Consider the following 16210-nt stretch of genomic DNA (forward strand, 5'->3'; position numbering starts at 1 on the left):
ACCAATAGCACGGGCTGTCTGCTTGGTCGCACGGAGAGATAAATCAGTGGCCCAACGAAGTTCAGAAAAGTTCAGATGATACCCTTAGGCTATCATCACATGAACAGTTAAAATTGCCCCTTAAGCAATAATTAATGTGCAATACACAGCTTAGTCTATTTATATTTATCCAACATACCATACCTCTTCTGCCATTACATTCCCTTGCTTCTCTATATAACAGATTTGAATATTGTACATATGTATATATAGTCCTGTTGAGTATATATATATACTTTATTTTCTATTTACTTCTTATTTTTATATTTTATAATTTTTTATAGTCTTGTTGCTGTACTGTTTGTGCACTGGAAGCTTCTGTCACCAAGAGAAATTCCTTGTATGTGTAAGCATACATGGCAGTGAAGCTCATCCAGATTCTGATTCTTTCTGTTTGACCCATTTGCAAGTAAATGTACATAATCTTGTATAACCCATGAACTATTAGTCATAAAAACCTTATCATGCTGACACACGTAATGTAGGTTCTTCTGTTCTTTTAATAGCTTAATCTCTTTCAGGGGTTGTTTCTGAGTCAAAATACAAACCTGCTTTCTGACAGTCCCAGCCCCCATCCTCCAGCTCTATTAGCAATCAAGCATGTCATAGCCAGTGATGCAGTCTCTCGACACATTCATAAATCTGCTAGTGGGAAGCCAAGACTAACTGCAATCTCCAGCATTGTGCCATCCAAGCAGAAGTGCATCCACAAATATATGCATGTAATGAATTTGAGAATCTGTAGGTGTAACAGTAGTGGGCCACCAGTTTGTTTGATTGTGTGTTTGCATGCGAATGTGTGTTCTGTAATAGTCATAATTTACAGCAGGATGGGACAGACCATTAATACAAACAAGACCGAGGTGGTTTGCCATTGGAGCTCCTGCCAACCATCCTTAATGCCTATTTTCACCATCCAAAACAACCCACTAAGAATTGTGCCATCATTCAAATATCTTGGCAACATACATTCAGATCTCTGCAGTATTGATCTTGAGCTTCTACAACCTACAGCCATCATTTCAGGGTGCTAGAAAGGTTTCACATCAGATGCCTTCAGCACATCCTTAAAATCAAATGGCTCGACCACATGCCTTACACCGAAGTTGTGTGCTAGATCACATTGCATGAGTATCGAGGCCAGAATAGCTCAGCGACATCTGAGGTGGATTTGGTATGTTATTGGGATGTCATAGGACTGACTTCCAAGAAGGATCCTGTATGGTCAGTTACATCATGGTCAGCAAAGGTTCCGAAAAAATGGTACAAAGACCAAATAATATCTGTCCTGTGAAGGTGTAATATTCCACCAAATGATCTGGTACTTGCTGCAGCTGACCGTAACACTTGGTGGCAGCACTGCCAGCATGGATTCGAGAGGCTTGAGGAGGAGAGGACAGCCAGAAGACAACAGAAAAGTCTCAGGCGACGCACACCTGTGGCCACTCACACACATTTAGCGTATATTTGCACCTGCACCAAAACATGTGGTCCCCGAATTGGGATTTTTAGCCACCAAAGAATTTGATGTAAATAGAAAAACAAAATAAAATCCTCATTGGACCTGATGGACAACCACAAATTTGTGCTAATTTGGTTATATGTGTGTGAAATAATGTGTCTGTCTTATAAGTCAGGTGAACATTAAGCCACACCAAAAAAAGAAGACTATTGAAAAGCTTTGAAGGGGTAATTAATGCACACTGAAATATTTGTGAGTCACTCTTTCTCACACTAAAGTTCTCAAACTGTTTGAGGGTTGAAGATTAACTGGGTCACACAGAGTGAATACGCGAATCAAATAAAATAGAAATGATGAACAAATTGCATTTGCAAAAGGGGAAATTATTATGCTCCTTTCAACAGCCAGAGATAGGGTAGAGGGGAATTAAGTGTACATCCAGTCAAAACATTGTGAGTTTTTTTTTATTTTTATGGAATATTCTTCCATTACACATTTATATTGCTGACAAATTGAGCTGGGCCAAATAGCTCTTTGCCTCACACTGAATTGGTGAGTTCAGGCACTTAAATAACTATTCATTAAAACATCTTTGTGCTTTTCGCCAGTACCTATAAGCAGAAAATTACTGCGGCATTAAAACAGTGCAGGTAGGTTATGACAAAATAACAAAATATGGAGGAGACGGACCACTCATAAAAAAATAATGGGACAAACTACAACACTCAATATCAAGGTGGCTGCAGGAAGGGATGCCCCACCTTTAAGTTGATGGTGCACAGAGTATTTATTGTCACACGACCATACGTATACACAAGTGCAACAGTAGGTGAAAGTCTTGTGTGCAGTTCCGGTCAATATAGCAGTCATGACAATGACGATACATATACCAATTTACAATAAACAACATATTTCCACAACACAATTTACATATCAAATGTACACATAATTACACAACACAATAATAATATACAATGCACAGTAAACAATACACACAATATAGAATGCACATACAATAAAAATAAAAGTATATAAAAGATATATATATATATATATATATATATATATATATATATATATATATATATATATATATATATATATATATATATATGTATGCTGTAGTTGTATTGTGGAGAATATAATTATGACAGTCCAGTGGGAGATAGATTTATTAATAGATTAATAAAGTGCAGTGCTGTTGTATATTGATCATGAGAGATCAAGTGTTCAGAAGTCTGATTGCTTGGGGGAAGAAGCTGTCATGTAGTCGGCTGGTGCGAGTCCTGATGCTGTACCGCCTGCATGATGGTAGCAGTGAGAGCAGCCCATGACTCGGGTGGCTGGAGTCTCTGATGATCCTCAGAGCTTTTTTCAAACACCGCCTGTTATAACGTCCTCACCTCCGATGATGTTTCTGGCAATTCGCACCACCCTTTGCAGGTCTTTGTGGTTGTGGCCGGTGCTATTGCCATACCAGACGGTGATGCAGCCAGTCAGGATGCTCTCTACAGTGCTGGTGTAGAACTGCATGAGGATGTGGTGGTTCATTCCAAACTTCCTCAGCCGTCTCAGGAAGAAGAGGCACTGGTGAGCCTTCTTCACAACGGCCTCAGTGTGGATGGACCTTGTGAGTTCCTCAGTGATGTGAACACAGAGAAACTTGAAACTGCTGACACTCTCCACCGGTGCTCCATTAATGGTGATGGGGCTGTGTTCTCTGTCTTTCCTCCAGAAGTCCACTACAAGCTCTTTGGTCTTACTGACGTTGAGGGAGAGGTTGTGCTCCTGGCAAACTGCAATGGGTCCAAAGAGGTGGGCAGCACAGAGCAGATGTGATCTCTGATTAGCCTCTCAAAGCATTTGCTGATGATGGGGGTCAGAGCAATGCTCTGTGATTTTTGATTGCTTTTGTACAGGCTCAATGGTCGATGTTTAGAAGCATGTGGGGACTACAGACAGGGAGAGGGACAGGTTGAAAATGTCCGTAAAAACACCAGCCAGTTGGTTCGCGCACGCTCTGATGACTCGACCCGGAATGCCATCTGGACCCGCAGATTTACGGATGTTCACCCGTCAGAAGGATCGGGTTACATCTGCAGCAGAGACGGAAAGTGAACCATCCTCTGTAGCGTCGGCCGTGAGTGCTCTCTCCGCGAGGACGGTGTTATTTTCCTGGAATGAGCATAAAATGTATTAAGCTCATCCGGGAGAGAGGCAGCGGTGTTCACGGTGGAGTTTTTATTCCCTTTGTAGTCCGTAATGATGTTAATTCCCTACCACATACTTCTAGCATCAGTGGTATTGAACTGTCCTTCAATTTTGTGCCTGTACTGGTGTTTGGGTGCTCTTATAGGGTTACGGAGGGCATAACTGGCTTGTTTATGCTCCTCCACATTCCCGGAATTAAAAGTGGAGGTCCGCGCATTAAGTGCCACGCGAACATAGCCGTTAACCCATGGTTTCTGATTGGGTAGATCCATATTTTTTTGGTCGGAACAACGTCCTGAACACACTACCTGATGAAACATGTTACGCTATCAGCGTAAACCTCTATGTCATCATCTGAGGCGTACCGGAACATCTCCCAGTCTGCGTGATCAAAACAGTCTTGTAGCATAGAGTCTGATTGGTCCGACCAGCACTGGATCGTTCTGAGTGTAGGAGCTTCCTGTTTCAGTTTCTGCCTGTAAGCGGGCAGAAGCAGAACGGAAGAGTGGTCTGATTTGCCAAATGGTGGGCAGGGGAGGGATTTGTAGCCATCCCGGAAAGGAAAATAGCAATTATCCAAAACCCAGTCCCCTCATGTGTTGAAGATGATGTGTTGGTGGTATTTTGGTGCGATTGTTTTAAAATTGGCTTTGTTAAAGTCCCCAGTAACAATGAACACAGCCTCAGGGTGCACGGTTTCCTGTACTCTCATACATTTCCTTGAGTGCCGGTCTGTGTCGACTTGTGGGGGGATGTACACAGCAGTGATAATGACCGCTGTGAATTCCCTGGGGAGCCAGAATGGTCGACACAGAAGCATGAGATATTCCAGATCAGGAGAGCAAAAAACTTGATAAAATGTACCTTCCTCTGATCACACCATGATTTGTTGATCATAAAACATACACCACCACCTCTGCATTTACCTAAGAGGTCTTAGAACCCATGTGTTCGATGGCCGAGTCTGGAATCTCCGCAGACATCCAAGTCTCCGTAAGGCAGATAACGCAGCAGTCCCTCATCTCTCGTTGGAAAGAGATCTCAGCTTGCAGAGACTGAATATTTGCCAGTAGTATACTGGGTAGCGGGGGTCGGTTTGCGCGATGTCTTACTCTGATGAGAACACTGGCTCTTTTTCCCCTTTTCCTTCTATGTTTCTGAGGCCAGGAAGCCCAGACAAAGGGCTCCGCTGGCATGTTTGTAAACAGCGGGTCCACTTGAGGAATTTGAAGTCTGGATTTCAGTGTGTAATTGCAGAACCAATGTCCAAAAGCGTTTGTCTGTCGTATACAATAAGGCAGACAACATCCAGACAAAAAAACTAAAAATAAACTGCAGTGTTGTTTCGGAGCTTGCAACGCAGCAGCTATACTCAGCGCCAGTCCTTGATGGCTCACAAATTAATAGTAATTTTGAAACATATTTATATGACTTGTCTTCGTGTATTTATACATATTGCTAAAAAAATATATATTCTACATTGAGAGGGTCCCCTCATGGGGGCAGCCATGTTAAAATCATATGACCAGTTGAATACAACTTGCTTAATCTCAGCAATCGCCCTACTATTAGGCATTTTCACTAATGGATTAATGGCTAACTGTTACTAGCTGTAACTGTTAAATGGCTAATAGTGAGTTTGTATAATGGCCTCTGTAAATGAATTATATTGTGTTGAATGATACTGCATCTTGGCCCCTAGAGGTCAGGGTGAGTTCAAGATGACAAATTCAAAAAGTCCACCTTTAAATGAGCTAATCGTAATGTTGATAAAGACATCATCTTTTTCTTTACTCAAGAGCCTGTATGTGCATTAGCTGGACCAGCCTGAAAAATCCACTTTTTCTGTGATTTGGTAATAAAGAGAAACAAGCAAAATTTATAACATCACTGTTGTCATAATTTATTGCAGATTATGACGTTATTGAAACTGTCTCGCCAACAAGTTTTGAACATTGAATTACCTTTAAGACTGCATAAAATAGTGTGCCAATTGCTTTTTTTTTTTTTTTTTTTTTACATATCGTTTTAAAACAGGAAGTTTGATTAGGACACTATGAAAGAGATTCTTTTTTTTTTTAATCAAAAGTCTATCAAAAGCCTTTTGGTAATATATATATATATATATATATATATATATATATATATATATATATATATATATATATATATATATATGAGACTTTTGAAAGGTCATAACCACGATTTGATAGTTGGTTGCAGAAAGTATTAGTGGGAGGGACATTGTCATTTGATTGGACAAAAATGGCAACGTGCCCATTTTCCTGGAAATTTAAAATCTGTAAAATTAAAATGCATACATCTGCTAATGGATCATTTTGTTAATTTTAACTTTTAAGAGTACACTATTATGGCTTCAAAGTTAATAGATATGGACAAATAAGACACAATCCACCAGTTTTGATTTCAAAGGTTCTTTATGAGACTTTAAACAGTGATTATGTTAGTGAAAGAAAGTGTAAGGGCACAGATGCTGACTTCCATTAAAGAGCCTGCAAAACTCATTACTGTAGGAGCTTTCACTACTGTATGTTTTTAAATTGACAAATTTATAGAGTGCTAGAAAAACAAGAGCTCAGCTAAAAGCAGATTAACATTTCTTTCTATGGATGAGGAAGACCCTTCTCGCACCCACACTGCTCAAAGGTCTGTTTGCTTTCTGTCTTCATGGCTTCTGGTAAATTTGTAGCCTTCAGAATCCATTACAGACCTGACAAATCCTTTACAAACCCATGGAGAGTTTTTAATCTGCAAAAAAAGTTGGGGGGAGGTACATTATTTTCCTTATGACTGTTGAAGGAATATCATGAATAAATCAGGTGCTCAAGATGACAGTTGGAAAGTGTCATGCAGAAGATTCATGCAAAGGAAATATATTAACTGTGATGCAACAACCAACCATTTACAGCTGCTCTATTGAACTAGTAGACACCATCTCATTTGTCCTGCCAAGCCTGTTCGAGCTACAGCCAGCCTGAATGGGATGTTTCCTCCCGGTATGATCCCCTGCAGCAGAGCGGACCGGGAAATGTGAGGTGACATGGTGTGAATTGAGTCAGGTTGTTTTGGGCTCTTGTGGTGATCATGCAGAACTAACTCTGAAAAACAGCAGAACGAGACAGGAGAAATACTGAGCCTGAACAGATGCCAAAATAAAACTTAAAGAAAAACAATGGAATGTACTGTATAAATCTATATCTCTCTAAACCTCATGAAAACCTGATGTCTATCCTTTAAGTTTAAATATACTATATAGCTCAAAAATGATAATTCTGACATTGTCTGACACTCAAATAGTTCCAATCCCATATGTCTTTCTTTCTTTTGTCGAAAAGGGTATTTTTTTTTTAAGAATATCGGCTTCTTTTTCTAGATAATGAAAAAGAATGCAGACTGGGTCTGTCAAGCTCAAAAATGACAAAAAAGCACTAAAAAGTATAATAAAATTAGTCCATCCAATATCTTGCACTTTGCCACAAATATTAGGCACATCAGGTTGGATATTAATGACATCAAATATCACTGGTCCTTGCTTGAATCGTGACCAAATGTCATCTTGATTTTCGGCCTGTTCGTCACACAAAGCAATCGTAGGGCTTCAGAGGACCTGTTCACTTTCATTATATTAAAGAGAGTGACCAATACATTTATTCTTTTGTGCTCAGCAGAAGCTGAAACACAAAAGGAAAAACACCAGGGTGAGTAAATGAGAGAATTTTCATTTTTGTGTGAACTATATCTTTAAAACAGGACAGTCTGCCTCTATCTGTTTTTTTAAGCTGAAATAAGGAGGTCACCATCTTCCACCTAACTCACATAGTATGTCCATCCATTCTGTTCCATGTGCTGACTGAGGTGAAACAGGTGCAGAGGAAATTAGGTATATTTTGGTATCTGTTCGCCTTTGTAAACTAAAGGTGCTCTGAGCTTTGCTTATCAATGGCCAAGGAACAACCGATCTGAGGACAAATAACAAAGGACATCCCACCAGGTTTTAGATACATGGATAGAGCATTTCTTTTCTCTTTGCCTTTGAAATTCAAAAGACCATGTTTCAAAAGGATGCAGTGAACAAAAGGGGGGCGATATGTGTGGTAAAGGAAGGATGATGTGCTCTTTTGAGCAATGTGTCAGATAGCATTGTGGGAGAAGGAAAGGTCAAGTCTATGTCATTACATCCCCACACCTGGCTGTACTTCAGAAGTATGTCCCTTGTCATTGAGACTACAAATAAAAAAAGGATCTTGCTGGATAACCCTAAATATTCTCTCTAAGTTTTCTCCTAAAAGGCATGGAAGGCAGTGTAATTGAGAGCACAAAATTAAGAGCACAAATAGTGTGTAAAGTACAAATTTTTCTAAAGTATGCTGTCCAATACAACAAGCTGATAAAGGTGTCCTAGGATCCATCCTCATTGAGATCCTAAAGTGTGGCATGAATCTGAGGGGTAGTGGTCAAAAACTGGCAAGAATTAAGAGGAAACAGCTCTGTGATTGGCTAATTACCCTGTCAATGTAATAATACATATTATACAACAATTAGTTCCGGTCCTCAAATCTGATAGGACGAGAGATGTTCCAAAAATGCTGATAGCTTACATTATCAGCACTGGGACGCTTTACTGTTTTTATCACTCCACTTGTGTTTGTGGTGTTCCAAACTGACATGTAAAAGCAGCTAGGTGTGTGAATGTTCATTCATTCCTGTGACATAAAAAACATGAGCCAAAAGGTGGCAACAAAAACATTTCCTGTTTATACGATGAGTGAGTTGAGCTGAAATTGACAAACTGAGTGTTATCAGACAGTCCATGATTTTCTTTGAAGTTATTCGAAATTGTCTCTCACTCCATGGCCGCTGGGATTTCTACTAAACTATAGCTGAGAAATAGAGTTAAACTAACAGCTTCAACATTACTGTCAATCACAGCTGAGAGTCGTGACAGACAGAGTAATCAAACACGCTCCAATGCACCTACCTGATACCCAAAGTTTCCAAATTGGGAGAAGATGTAAACTTTCAACATGGTGGAGAAGAGAACTCTTTCTGTGTCAGTGTAAAAAAAAGAGTTCTTCAAAAAATAAACAAGAATAAAACTGGTGTCCTTCATGTTTTCTCTTTGACAACAAAACTCTTGAACATGAGTGAAATACTCTAAAGAAATTTCTGATAGCATGTATGTCAGCATCACTCCACAATCGGAGTGGATTACTATCACACTACAACTGAGGAATAGAGTTAAACTAACAGATGCAGATAATCACACACACAGTCACTCATCTCTCTCTCTCTCTCTCTCTCTCTCTCATACACAAAAATGTCCTTGTTTCTCGAATATCTTGTTATAGAACCATTTTCACTTGTGAACTCCACTGTATTTGCTAGAAACAAAGATAACCAAAAGATGAATAAATATATTAATAAATAATAACAAAATTATTATATATCTCCAGTGTGTAATGTGCTTTTTAATGGGTATAGCTTGTCCAATTAGTGGCAGCAGAGTTAGTCAGAGACTCACAACATGGCTGGCATTCCACATGTAGCATTTATTTGCAGTTAGCCAACACTCCACTGTCAACATTGTTCCTAAATAAAAAATAATAAAGAGCAACAGAAATATGAAAGCTGCCGTCCCCCACAGACATGTGATGTGCACAGTTTGTGATCACTACGTAGACTGAGCGCTCATCGGAAAAGGAAACCGTAAATAGTGTGCTGCACTTAAAGGGGCAATAGGCAATTCTAACTGTTACAAGTGCAACATTTTCAGTGTGTTGTTGGTCTATGATGATCTCATTCGACCACTGTTGAATATGCTGCCTTAACCAGCATCAACAACTGACTAGAGTGTAGCATAATGTAACACACGCAAAATGGGGATGGAATGTGTGAAATGGATCAAACAAAACCTGCACACAATAACTGAAATGGATTGACAGACTAGCTGCCATTTTATTTATTTATTTATTTTTAATCGAAGGTGCCGGGATGCTGTTCCGGCCCACTTTAACCCCTGTATATAAAATAGTTCCCAGCAGGAGGACATACAGTGTACTACACGACGCTGAGTTACACATGAGCAGTTATCTTGTATTCCTCATGTCTCTACTTTGTGATACACAGTCACTGAAAGAATGGACACTTGCTAAAACTGATCAGGCTTACACCTTTTGACCTGTGACCTTTAGGGCAGAACAGGAAGAGGTGTGTGTTTCATCAAAATAACAAGTGTGGACAAGGTGACCTGACTCTTAAACAGAACAGGCACACACACACACACGCACACACACCTTTCCCGCAATTGTCCACCTCTGAGATTAAGAGAGCTGAATAATGACCTACCTGGATGGAATGCAAGTGCAAGTTTAAGTTTGAGAGAGGTATTAAATAGTGGCTGACTGTACTACACAGTCCCATCTATACATTTGCATATATATACATGTTAAACAATTTAAATATTACTGGTTTAACGAATGTTTATATGTGGCCATTAGGGGTAGCCACCCACAATAAGATACCCCAAATATAGTCTAACTACGCCACTCCCATTTATTGGACTGGGATGGGAGGCCCAACTAATACCCCAGAATAACGATATCCCCCACGCTAATGATATTCAAGTAAATGAACCAATTGAAGGCTGATGTAACAAAAGCAACATACACCGTATTTATTTGAAATCTTCAATCAGAATGGTTAAAATATTTCTTTGTATACAAAACAACCATTAATGACAATAATACATCAGCGGCACTTACAGGAATTCTCATAAATAAATATTCATATGAAACACTACTGTAAAATGAGGTTGGGCCAGACCACAGTGCTCAATGTTGACAGGGATCCACGTTTAATTCACCATGAGTACAATGCTCCAAAGGAGTTCAGCACACCAAAACAGCAACCAAGGTTATACTATATCAACCATAAAATGTTTTATTAGTACACACCAATTCTAAATCACACCACACAAATGGTCACCTTAATACATTGGGCATTGAGCCCTGCCCACTAACTATAAGAACGTAAGCAATGACCGCTTCAGTATACTAACAAATAAAGTGCAAAAAAACGCTTTATGATTAGCTGTACGGAAAGCTGTCCAAATTTCACATACCACTAGCACTTCCCTACCACAAATTTAGATATTGCACACTGCCCAAATACAACAAGTTGTCTCAATGGTAAAATATCCATAATCAGAAGAACATGACCTTAATCATAAAGTTCCCAGGCCTGATATAACTGAATAATAAAAACATACAAAAGTTTCATACATGAGAAAACAGTGGCTGGATGTCCAAACAGAGTACACAAACTGCAAAGACCTAGAAAGACAAAAACACACTTATTTATTTATCCCCATAACCCCCATCCATGCACCTCACTGATGATATGCATTGAAAACAGTTGTAAACCTTTGGAACACTCACGAGAGACGGTGTTCATTCACAAAAGGCTCCTAATGACCCTGTGTGCCCTGAAGAGCACAAATGCCTAGACTGTATGTAAAACAATGCAGAAACTGGTCACATTTCATCTTCCATGTGTCTTTTAAATGTGAGCATCCAACATCCAGGCCACAAAACATTCCAGTAGTGTTTTTAAAGTCCACATGCAGTTATTACTATTTAGGACTTCACTACATTCTGTTATATTGACAAAACACTAAAGGAGACTGTAAAGGTATTTAATGGAAAGGAGGCGGCGAGAACCGGCTTGATAATATAAATGATAGTTTTAATGATAAACTTAAAAGACAACATAAACACACACATGCCGGACATGTCCGTTAACGATCTCTCTCTCCCGCACAATCCTCTGCAGTCGACCTTTAACCCTCACGGAGGCATAATTAGCCTAATACGGGACTGGGTGTGTAGGATCACGACCCGGACCCGCCCTCCGCCCTGCCACAGAGACATAATGCATATAAAACACATTTTCTGTCCACATTAAAATGTAAAATGACAATCCCAAAATCCAGACCTCCCCTTCCTGAACCGTGTCCTTTTAAGTTACCAGAATGTTAAACTATGCGTGAATACAACATACTCTACACCATCTTCCTCCATTTCTTTTGAGCAACAAAAGAGAACCTGAAATACAGCTGGTCTTCCAGCTAATTTTTAGGTTAATGTTCAACTAATGAACATTAACCTAAAAAACCCTTCGGTTCTAAGGAGGCTTCTTTGCAAAAGTCATTGGAAACAGACCGTTCTCTGCATGAGTGTTACAGACCAGGAAGCCTGTTGCACCTGCACAGCTTCCCATTCAAACAAGGCAGTGAGCAAAACAAGCTCTGCGCTCATTATGAAGAAAAAAAAGGGGTGGCAAAATAAACATTTACCTTGCAGGTCTGGGATTGAATGGAATTCCTGTGTGTCCACTCTCTCTCTCTCTCTCTCTCGCTCGCTTACTTTCTCACCCTGTGAGGCGGCTGAGAGAATTGGTTATCTAATAGGTTCCCATGTAGCTCTGTCTCCCTCTCTCATGTGCGGCGCTAAGGAGGATTTCCTCTCATGTTGACAAATTAGCATAAGCTCCTTCCTGGCTCACCTGTACTCATCCAACCTGTTCTGCGCCTCCTCTACCCCGCTGCACCTCATGCACCTGCTCAAACTGGACACACCAGCTCGATGACTTACTCTGTAGCTTGCTAAAACAGTTACTTAATGTGGAAAATGATTCAGTTACACACCAGGGAAATACTTCCTGGGACACTAAAATGCCTAGCCTCTTCATTATTACAGTAGAATGTTTGTGAAGTAATTGCTACTTCTTAATGGTGAGATTAAGGGAAGAAGAGAAAAAAAAAAGAAAAAAAAAAAACCAGCAATAAACCCAGAGCTTCTTTTCCTTATTCAGACTTTATATTTGCCTTGTAAGCAAATATGACAATGAAACCAATTCTACCAGGAATAGAAATTTCACGTAATGGCCCAAAGGCATGAATCACCGATTGTTGTGAATGAGCAGCGAAGGCAGACGAGGAGATGCGGATCCAAGTGCAGTTCAACTTTATTGAGGAACAAACAAGGCAGGTACACGGAAAACACGGGAACAAAGGAAAAACCCTCAATGGGGAAATAAACACAAGACTGAGAAAACGGGCAGGGAACACATACCAGGCTAACAACATTCAACGATTTTCTTTTATAACCCAAGGCTGCAACAGTACCAATGGTTTAAAGAGAACAATGACAATCAGATATAAAAAAAGACATTTTATAAACGTAATTTCCTTACTGAAACGTGAAACCGAGACACTTGTTAAAAGGTATCTTTTATAGGTTAATCTGAGTTTTTGCCCTGACCAGCTGCAGTTAGGCTACTGATGCTTTGTTTAAAATAATTAGACTGCTTAAATTATGTGGTGCAAAAATTACTATTAAAATGTGAAAAAGAAATCTGAACTTCTTAACCCTTGCTTGATGTTCATATTTTTGTTATTCAGCCAGTGTTCGTGGGTCTGGTGGACCCGCTGCATTTTTGGGTTTTTAATTCGTCATAATCAAACCATTTTATGTAAAAATATTCAACAGATGTTTACTTCATCCCAATTACAAGCAATATAAACAGCATATATGGTTAATATTTGCCCTTTACCTTTGTTAGATCACATTTATGAATTCAAGTGCTTCTCGATTTTTTTTATTTTTATAAAATGTCATAAAAAGGAAAATCAATTATAATCAAGATATGAGTGGAAAAAATTCAACAAATGTACAAATTAAGTAAGGTTTTTCATAACTATTGATTTTTATTTATTTGAACTTCATTAGAAATGTAACCCATTCAGGTCAGTTTACACAACACAAGCTGAACACATACATTAGCCATGTCAGTCTAGATGACACATCAGCCCCATTGAACACATTGCCTTTTCATACCAGCCTATACAACACACGAGGGGCAGTGTTTATTGTGTGTGTGTTGCATATGTACTTCTTGTAGTCAGAATAGTTTTTCCGTATCATTTCAACCATGGTCAGCTTCCTCTTTAGGAGCTCCGGTCCCAGCTTGTGCAAGGTAAAAAAATTGTTGCATGTGATGTTGTGTCCACTGAGTCCCTGAGTCATATCCAGGACAACATGGTTTCCCTGTGTAGACTTGTAAGTTCCAAGCATATGAGGAAGTGGCATCACAGGCAGCCCAGATCTTTATACCATATTTTGCAGGTTTAGATAGTATATACTGCCTAAAGGGGCAGAGGCCCCTAAATGGCATCAGCTGCTCATCAATGGTGACATTAGGCTCAGGGTTGTAAAACGGGGAGGCGGTGCACCCACTTGTCCCAAACTGTCCTGATGGCAGCTAGCTTGCCTCTCTGTAATGGAGCTGGTCTGTCGTCTCGGTTATCAAAGCGGATCAGTCTGGAAATTATGTGGAAGTTTTCAAAAGACATTGTTGCACGGAAAAGTTCTCTGCCTGTTTCTGCCTCCCACAGGGATTCTGTGGATTCCCCTTTGGACCGGAAAACTCCAGCAAGTGTAAGAACCCTGAAAGTAGGCAAGTAAATGGGTTTGGTCCATCTCCTCCCACCTCTCTCCAAAAACATGCATTCCTTCTAAATTAGTGCAATCCAGAATAATTTTCTGGATGGAATCTGGGATGAAAAGCTCAAAAGAAGACTTGATGTCCTGCAAATGAGTTGGCCCTGGATGTATCATTGTCAAATTGGCAGCCATGCAGGTTGGCTCATTTCTTGGGCAAGAAGACCATTCCATTTCACCTGACATCCATCTTTTTTCACTTGCGAACCGCTGACGGGTTGTTCTGGAGCTGGCTGCTGGCAGGCTTGTCCTGGGGCTGGCTGCTGATGGGCTGGTCCTGGAGCTGGCTGCTGATGGGCTGGTCCTGTGGCTCATCTTCGTTTTGGAACTAGCTGATGCTCAATCTCATCCTCTTCTTCAAAGTCACTGTTGGACTCTGAATTTTCAGAAATGTGATCCTCACATTCTGAAACCTCTTCCTCTACATCATCTTTTGGCCATCTTGATCAGTTGTGATAAGGAACCACACTGGCTAAGCTATAATTATTGTGTCCCATAATTATAGCTGGGATAGAGTATGAGAAAAAAAAGATTGGTTCCCACAAGACAGAAGGTAAAATGTGTGGGAATGTGAGAACAGATGGTGTTGATGCTTGAATTTTGCAACCTTGTGCGGGAACGGCAGAGGCAGAAACACAAAACTCACACTCACACACACACACACACTCACTCACTCACTCACTCAAACACACACTCACATACTAACAGCAGGCCCAGACAGAAGGAGGACAGAGTAAAGGTACACAGGACCTACACTTTACACACTTTTATTATATAGGCACTTCTATTCATATAGGCAATTATAGTGATTAAAATGATGTATAAATAGGATGCTGAGAAGCAGGGTGTGGCCGGGCCGTGATGAGCACAGCCGGGGCTGAATCAGCTGATCAGCGGGAGAGCAAGATAATGGGTGGCCGGGGGGTGCTGGTTCGAGAGAGAGATGCATGCAGTCATGCTGCACGTTTGTTTACATTGGTTTTAAGTCTACCATTATACTTTGTTTATTATTCAGCCGGTTCCTGCCTCCTCCTTGCCCGGTCTTTAAGTGTTACAGTGGTTCCGAAACTTGGGAGGGAGGAGGGATGTGCTGTCGTGGAGTCCTCGACATTGCCATCCAACAGGGGAGCAGCCGGTTCCATGCGCCAGGGGCCGGAGGACCCACTGCCGTCCACCGGGGGAGGAGCGAGCTGTCATCTGCCAGAGGACAGAGGAGCAGTTGAGGTCCGGGTGACAGCGTGTCCGGGAGCCAGCGAGCAAATTCTTCTCTCTCTGTGTGCCCTTTCCCTCTCCCTACACCTCCCTTCATCTCTCCCCAGATTCACAGGTGACGGGGTGGGCCACCAACTGACAGATTCGCCCCTCGTTAACCTTGCTGTGTCGTTAACCTTGTTAGTTCTTGAATACATACTGCCCTCGTGTTCTCTCTGTCTTTGTCTGTTGATAAACTTTCATGGATGTAACAGTTTTTTCTGTTGTCATGTTTTGAGTTTTTTTAAGTTTATTTCTCTGAGTTTTAATTAAAAAGCCTGCACATAGATGCTCCTTCTCTCACCTCTTTCCTGCAAATTTTACAGAACAACTGACCGGACTGTGGATCTAGTGGCTTCACAATTGTTGTCTCTCAGACAAGGAGGTGATACAAGCTAGCAATATACAGAGCAGTTCTACCCAGGATTTCAGTTGTGCAGATATTTATCTCAAGGACTGATATCTGTTCAGACCTAATGAGCCTATGAAATCCTGTCTGGCAGGTGGCAGATATGAACTTTCCTTAGTCAAATTTATTGTGTATGCTTTGAGGCTCACATTCTCCCCTTACACTGTGGGGTATGCATCCTCGGTGGCCGTTCCCACAGCAGTGATCCTGGCCAGCCAGAAGAGGAGGAGGAGAAGGGCCCCTGCTCTCCAGTCGAAG

At 40.6% G+C, this 16210-nt stretch overlaps 1 long non-coding RNA gene across 1 annotated transcript; it reads right to left on the reverse strand.

Moving 5' to 3' along the window:
- Positions 1-6154: 6154 nt before the first annotated feature.
- Positions 6155-12224, reverse strand: LOC127625638 (uncharacterized). The gene is made up of 3 exons (XR_007968325.1): positions 12087-12224; positions 6633-6831; positions 6155-6481 (listed from the first exon to the last, which is right to left on the reverse strand). It is a non-coding gene; the product is annotated as an uncharacterized LOC127625638 (long non-coding RNA).
- Between the last annotated feature and the right edge of the window lie 3986 nt (positions 12225-16210).

The sequence above is a fragment of the Xyrauchen texanus genome, chromosome 32, assembly GCF_025860055.1.
Source record: "Xyrauchen texanus isolate HMW12.3.18 chromosome 32, RBS_HiC_50CHRs, whole genome shotgun sequence".
Lineage (NCBI taxonomy): Eukaryota > Metazoa > Chordata > Actinopteri > Cypriniformes > Catostomidae > Xyrauchen > Xyrauchen texanus.